The 6000-nt window shown below is 40.7% G+C and overlaps 1 long non-coding RNA gene across 1 annotated transcript in view; it reads right to left on the bottom strand.

Moving 5' to 3' along the window:
* Nucleotides 1–4619: 4619 nt before the first annotated feature.
* LOC122928272 overlaps nucleotides 4620–6000 on the bottom strand; it is a 49824-nt gene continuing 48443 nt past the window's right edge. The window contains exon 3 of the long non-coding RNA XR_006387867.1: nucleotides 4620–4756. This is a non-coding gene — a long non-coding RNA (uncharacterized LOC122928272). The remainder of the gene's footprint in view (nucleotides 4757–6000) is intronic.

Below are 6000 nucleotides of genomic sequence, written 5' to 3'. Positions count from 1 at the left end.
GGGGTGCTTTGCTGGTGACACTGTTAGGGATTTATTCAAAATTAAAGGCATACTGAACCAGCATGGCTACCACAGCATCTTGCAGCAGCATGCTATTCCATTCGGTTTGTGTTTAGCTGGACCATCATTTATTTTTCAACAAGACAATGAACCCAAACACACCTCCAGGCTGTGTAAGGTCTATTTGACAATGAAGGAGAGTGATGGGGTGCTGCGCCAGATGACCTGGCCTCCACAGTCACCAGACCTGAACCCAATCGAGATGGTTTGGGGTGAGCTGGACCGCAGAGTGAAGGCAAAAGGGCCAACAAGTGCTAAGCATCTCTGGGAACTCCTTCAAGACTGTTGGAAGACCATTTCAGGTAACTACCTCTTGAAGCTCATCAAGAGAATGCCAAGAGTGTGCAAAGCAGTAATCAAAGCAAAGGGTGTCTTCTTTGAAGAACCTAGAATATGACATATTTTCAGTTGTTTCACACTTTTTTGTTATGTATATAATTCCACATGTGTTAATTCATAGTTTTGATGCCTTCAGTGTGAATCTACAATTTGCATAGTCATGAAAATAAAGAAAACTCTTTGAATGAGAAGGTGTGTCCAAACTTTTGGTCTGTACTGTATATGTAACTTGTATTATTGCTTACTAATTCGTGATATGATGTATAGCTATGTAATGCACCGCACGGTTTATATCAAAATACTTTTTATTATGTCTTACTTGCTTATTAGGCCCCATTTCAGTTGTTTATATTGTCCCCTTAATGTGAAATCTTGGATCGCTTTCCGATCATGTGATTGGTGATGTCTGGAGGTGGCCCGATTGCAAATGTTTATTGCTGCTTGATCATGTGATCTATTCAACTTGTGCCTGCTACTTAATGTTATGCTTGGCTTGAGTTTGTACAATCTACTTGGCCTTGCGATGTATCACGTGTTCAGGTACTTCTATCATGTGCCCATTTCATGTGGGGCGTGCTCACTGTTGACGGGTTTCTCGCATCATGTGACGCGCTATCACGAGATGGTTGGCGCAGTCCTGATCACGTCATCATGTATGTCGGCTGCCCCTGATGAAAGAGGTGGGAGTGTCCCACAGGTGTAATGGGGCATAACTAATCTGGCATCGGCTCTGGGATAGGCTGTTTTAAGGAGTTTGGGAGTATATAGGGCTGGTTCAATAGTAAGGTGTATTGTGCCCTTTGAAAAAGCGCAACTGCGAAACGGACGTTGGGCCGCTCCTCCAGCCAGGTTTGTTGTGATACATGTTTATGTTGCTCACTGTTGTCTATGCTTTTGCTAGTATTATATTTGATATTGCTATCTCCAGTTAGGTGGCCCTCACCCTGCTAGATGATTCATTTTCATTCATATGCCACTTTTGTGGCGAACTGATATTCATGTGTGTAGGGCCATATGTGTTATACTTTTTGCTCTGGTGTTTTTCATACATAACAGTGGTATCTGCAATTATACTGATAACTATATCATCCTTGGGTCTGGGGGCTTTTATTCCCACTTTCCTGCATTCCTCGATTTTTATCATGTATGTCATTTTATTTGTTATAATAAAGATGGATTGATTTGTTATTTGCGTGTTGGTTTAATGTATATAGGAGTTGATAGTTGTACATCACGCAGTATGTACCAGCAATTGTTGGTATTAGCATTATACAGCTATGGTCTCTTGGTCCCAGCAGGTTTTGGCAATGATACAAACATAGTCTTTGCCAAGGAAGGAATGGTTTATACTAAAACTGCATAGCATGGCATCAGATAGAACAGGGAGCAGGGAGGGACAGATGGCATCAGAGCCAGACTACAGGGTGATAGCAGGGACAAACTTACGAATAAAATCCATAAATTGTGGGACATGACAGGATCTGATAGACTGGTCCTTCAATGCTGCTATGCTGGCCATCCATCTCTGCTACACTGGTCCTTCAGTCCTATTATACCAGTCATCCTGCTAAGTTAAATCTGTGAGTGCTGTGTTATAGAGGTAGAGCACCGCACACCGTTATTGCCAGTGCCAGCAAGGACTGGTAAGTCGTAGCCAAATAATAGAGAATTGCGGCACATAGCTTCTTTTGTCTGCAGTTTATGACATTGATTAGTGTTACATCACATGGGATTTATGATCCAGTTACATTTCAGAAGAAAAGTAGTCACATTCACTAGATTTAGTGACTGGTGACTACTTTTCTTCTGAAATGTAACTGGATCATAAATCCCATGTGATGTAACACTAATCAATGTCATAAACTGCAGACAAAAGAAGCTGTGTGCCGCAATTCCCTATTATATATCTGTGAGTGCAGTTCTGCAATATTCATGTCTACCTACCAAAAGAGGTTGGTTGGCACTGCTCTGCACTATAACACTTCAATCTGGCACTCTTAAATGGAAAATCCTGATCTTTTAGACAATTGGTAGTGCTCTACAATAGCAAACTGTAGTCCATTGAGCATACAAAGAAAGTAAAATGTGGCACTAACCATTAAAGACGCTGTGCATGAATGGGGGGACTTTAGGTAACCCCCTCCCCACTTGACCGGACCTGTAAAGGGAAGATTACTTACCTGCTGCCAGGTGCTGGCTCCCTACTCCTTCTCCTCCATGCTTTGTCCCTCACTGTAAACATCCGGTTTGACATTGCAGCAGCCAAACGCTGGCCGCAGTGGTGATTGGGTCCTCTTACGTCATGACAAATGGTCACAAGAAGCAAGGCGATCTGGTCTCTGCTGCTGCAATGTCATAACAGATGTTTACAATAAGGCAGCCCAGTGAAGCATTGAGGCCTGTAGAAGGAGCGGGGAGCCAGTGCCAACAAGAAGGTATGTAAGCTTTCCTTTACAGGTCCAGCCAAGTGGGTGGGTGGGGGTTCGGGTTGCCAGAACCTACTCCCTTTCTTGCACAACCCCTTTAAAATCAATGTCCTTTATTCAAACTTCAGAAAATCTAGAGATATTACAGCAAAGACGATACAGGCTTCTTCTGGGCCTCCATGTCTACTATTAATTTCTTTCATCAGCTCGTCTATATGGGGATCTATCTCCCTGCTCTGCTTCTGTCCATGCTGATACAAGATCCCCTCTACAAGATAAGCACCTGAGGAGATCTACATCACCAGTTGAGGACATAACTGTGGCTTTGCAATGAGATTACAGTTCCAAAATGATCCCCTGTATCATAATCCAGGAGAACATTTACAGTTTGCAGGTTCATACAGTAATTCAAGATAAGCAATAGTATGTATTGAAAACGTTTCTCAGCTTTCTCTGTGGAATTGTTTCTATGTAAACACTTTAAATTTGTCTCAGAGGAAAGTGCTCCTTGGGTCAGGTTCACAAGTGGAGTATTTATTGCAGATTTGTGGTGCAGAATCTGTAAAAAATAAAATCTGTAAAGCAGATTTTTAGACTGTTGGCAGTCATACTTCTGATTTTAAAACCTGTATTCCCTGTCCGTCATGGATTTTTGCAGCAGGTTTCACTGAAATGTTAATAGTGAAATTGTCATTTCTGCAGGTATCTAAAATTTGGCTTTGGCTTCAGTGTTTCACTTGACTTTTTATTGATTTATTGTATTTAGAAGAGAAACTGTCAGACTATAACAGTCAATAATCTGATCTCAAACCCCAAATGTCCAGACACTGGTAAGGTTTTGAGAAGCAAGACCTCCACTAAAGGTACCTGTTCACATGTCTATGTCATGTCAGAAAGGGGGATTCCTACAGTAAGGTGCCCATGACTGAGGCCACAACTATTGTCATGGCACGCTATACCAGGCACTACCTTTCACTCGCTCCTTGGCTAGGTCTATGCTTGCTTCCCCGTGGGTTGATACAGACCGCTATCCCTAGACTACCCAAGACTATACAATTACAGTAGTCAATTCTATTTTATTTTGCAGCTGAGCTAATACACTGCTTTACACACAGTACATTGCAATACTAAATATAGCCGGGTTCCATCAACAGGACATCACAGCAGCTATTAAACGTTAACGGTTTAATATGTTTTAACGGTAGCGTATACAAGTTGCAGAAAGGAACAATACAAAGGGGAATAAAGAAAAGGGGATTACATAAATACTAATTCCATAAAAGATGTGGTTCAGGTATTCCTGCCAGCGGAGCTTGGCTTTCAGTGCTTGTCCTTTATCTAGGGAGCTGTGATTCAACTTCTGATATTGTAGCAGGGCCCCACTCACAGACTCTCCCCCACACATATTCAGGTGTTTTTTTAAAACCTTCTCTGGGCAAACAAACCCCATATTTTGTTTGCCTAATCGGATGGTTAAAGGTGTTATCCAATTTCTGATATTGATGACCTATCCTCAGGAGAGATCATCAATATCAGATCAGTGGGGTCCAACTGTAACTGGCCAGCTAAGACCTGTCCTAGGTTGCTAATACAGCTTATATGTGTATACAGCTAGACCTGCCAATAACCTTAATACAGTTCCTATGTTAAAGACAAAAGCAGAGTTATTTACTGTGACTTCATGTTTTTGGATCTATAGTAAAGTGAGGAACCGCACTCAATCAAAGTGTCCCTGGTGCCAATCAAGGGCTGTTAAACCACCATCCAAATACTAAAGTATTGAGGCACTCAGGTTCAGGTTTTGCAATTAAAGCATAGCTTTATTTCACATAATCTGCATCATCCATTAGGCCAGTGGTATATAATCAATAACAGAATATTTCTGACAGGACGTTTCGGTCACGATAGACCTTCATCAGCAGTCACATTATCTGAAATAGTATAAAACATTTGTTTTGAGTGGGTCGTCGTCAGATGGCAGAACATGAAGGTAAGTATCAAAATAATTGTATAACAATAGAAAATCTACACGCAAAAGAGCATAATTCAATTGTATAAGTATAGCAGCAAAGTCAAATAGTGTCCAGAGTCTGGTAAATTCATATACGTAAATTCATATATGTAAAAATCACGGGATCCGTAAAACTTGATTGTATACGCATCATGGCAAAAAACATGATTATTCAGAAAACATGATTATTCAAATATAAGAGCACTGCATACAGTGAGGAACTGGGGTTAGCAAGGAGTATAGATCGCTGCGTGTGGAGCGCATGTGTGCGTTCCATAGATTGTCACATGGGCGGAAGAGGCTCCTGCTTGCGTTCCACTGGGCTTGCGTTCCACTTGTATATTATATTATCTATATAAGCCGGAGGCATGTAATATTGTATAAAATGGAAACCTATGGGGGTATGAATGATCTATTGGAAGGGGAGAATACAGTATAATATGGGAACATTTATAATGTATAATGAAAATTACAATAGGTCAATGATAAAAGGAGAAGGTTATTTGTAAAGGGGAATAAAAAAATATGGTGCTAGTCGGAGGGGGGGTGGGTTGGCCTGGTGGTTATGAAGCATAATTGTTGGAAGGGTCTGTAGGATATATATGAGGGATTGGTATCCTAAGGTGGAATAAAAGATATACTATAGTATATACAGTACAGACCAAAAGTTTGGACACACATTCTCATTCAAAGAGTTTTCTTTATTTTCATGACTATGAAAATTGTAGATTCACATTGAAGGCATCAAAACTATGAATTAACACATGTGGAATTATATACATAACAAAAAAGTGTGAAACAACTGAAAATATGTCATATTCTAGGTTCTTCAAAGTAGCCACCTTTTGCTTTGATTACTGCTTTGCACACTCTTGGCATTCTCTTGATGAGCTTCAAGAGGTAGTCACCTGAAATGGTTTTCACTTCACAGGTGTGCCCTGTCAGGTTTAATAAGTGGGATTTCTTGCCTTATAAATGGGGTTGGGACCATCAGTTGCGTTGTGGAGAAGTCAGGTGGATACACAACCGATAGTCCTACTGAATAGACTGTTAGAATTTGTATTATGGCAAGAAAAAAGCAGCTAAGTAAAGAAAAATGAGTGGCCATCATTACTTTAAGAAATGAAGGTCAGTCAGTCCGAAAAATTGGGAAAACTTTGAAAG

This window comes from Bufo gargarizans, chromosome 2, assembly GCF_014858855.1.
Source record: "Bufo gargarizans isolate SCDJY-AF-19 chromosome 2, ASM1485885v1, whole genome shotgun sequence".
Lineage (NCBI taxonomy): Eukaryota > Metazoa > Chordata > Amphibia > Anura > Bufonidae > Bufo > Bufo gargarizans.
This window is presented reverse-complemented; position numbering and strand designations above follow the sequence as displayed.